Source organism: Pteropus medius, unplaced genomic scaffold, assembly GCF_902729225.1.
Source record: "Pteropus medius unplaced genomic scaffold, Ma_sr-lr_union100, whole genome shotgun sequence".
Lineage (NCBI taxonomy): Eukaryota > Metazoa > Chordata > Mammalia > Chiroptera > Pteropodidae > Pteropus > Pteropus medius.
The window spans coordinates 4,608,362-4,610,093 of NW_024351735.1; the positions used below are offsets into that span (position 1 = coordinate 4,608,362).

The 1,732-nt window shown below is 32.6% G+C and overlaps 1 pseudogene; it reads left to right on the forward strand.

Moving 5' to 3' along the window:
• Nucleotides 1-218: 218 nt before the first annotated feature.
• Nucleotides 219-336, forward strand: LOC120589113 (uncharacterized; annotated as a pseudogene).
• The last annotated feature ends 1,396 nt before the right edge of the window (nt 337-1,732 follow it).

Genomic DNA, 1,732 nt, shown 5'->3' on the forward strand with positions numbered 1-1,732 from the left:
CTGTGAAAGGTATTATTAAAATAAATAAATCTAGGACACTTCCAAATATATAAAAATTGTTATAAAAAGATGAGGGAAAATGCTGATTTTGAAACAAAAGCTTATACTCAAAATGAAAATATATTAACATTTCTTCAGAATCATTTATTTTTCTTTATTGCAGAGATATCTTAAGGCATCTAAATTCTAAATTTTATTTTTTTAAAAATAGTTAAAAAGTCTACGGCCATGCCACCTGAACAAGCCCCATCCCACTTGATCTTGGAAGCTAAGCAGGGTCGAGCCTGGTTAGTACTTGGATGGGAGACCACCTAGGAAGACCAGGTGCTATAGGCATAAAAAATAAAAAATAAAAAATAAGGGATTGTAATCTGACAAGGTCCTTGCAATCTGTGAGGTCAACCAAGGGTTGCCTCACCAAAAATTAATAAATTAATTAAAATAAATAAAAAATAAATAGTTAAATAAATAGTTAAAACACATTCTACTTATACTCAAATCACTTGTAAATTGTAGTTCAATTATTCTGAGAGGTCCTAATATATTTAAACTTTGTAATAGTGATTTACAGTTCTTAGGACATAGCTAAATATCCTTCGACACAAGCTGAGTTGGCTTTCTCTTCCTTGGTATTAAAATATGCACACTCCAGAACCCTCAAAATGTTTTGCTTCTTGACTTCATCATGTATATGAGAATACACATCATATATACATATGTATAATCTATTTAATTTCAGAAGTGTCACCAAGATTTTTCTATCTAGTATATTTTTAAACATATTATTTTAAACAAATCCAAACCAGGCAACAAGAGACCAGCCAAAGGCTCAGGGGTGCTATGTAACCTCATGTGGTATGACACTCAGTGGGGGATTAAGGTAGGACGGTATTAGTCAAGGGAAGCTTATCGAATTAGCTTAGTTCTAACAATAGTATATATATCACCTATGCGCCCTCAAGAGCATAGAATATGGGGATGCCAGTGGCCAATGACAGTCAAGAAAGGTCTGCAGTATTGATTTTGAGGTGAAAAGGGGGCTTTTTGGTTTGCAAAAACAATGACCTGCTCTGACCTATAAGAGGAAAACCAGGATTCACTCTGGGTTTAAGAATTTAACTGATGCCCAAAGAACTCGTTAGAGATGAGTGAAAACTAGAACTCATTTTTTGCCTCCCTCTCAGACTTTCTTTTTTTGAAAAATTAATATAATAGATTAATTTTTATTGAGGTATAATTGACATATAACATTATATTAGTTTCAGGTATGCAACATAATGATTTGATATTTGTATATATTGCAAAATGATCCCCACAATAAGTGTAGTTAACATCCATCACCACACAGCTGCAAGTTGTTTCTTGTGAGAACTTTTAAGATCTATTCTCTTAGCAACTTTCAAATATATAATATTTATATCATTAGTATCATAGTCACCACACTGTCTGTATATTATATCCCCATGACTTATTTATTTTGTAACCGGAAATTTGTACCTTTTGACCATCTTGACACAATTCTCCGATCCCCCTTATTTCCCTTAAGATCTAGCCACGTTGTTGTAAATGGCAGAATTTCATTTTTTTTTTTTACAGCTAAATAATATTCTTTTATGGGTGTGTGTCCTCCACATTTTATTTATCCATTCATCCATCCATATTTTACATAGCCAAGATAAGGATTGTTTCCTTATCTTGGCTATGTAAAATATGCTGCAGTGAATATGGGGTA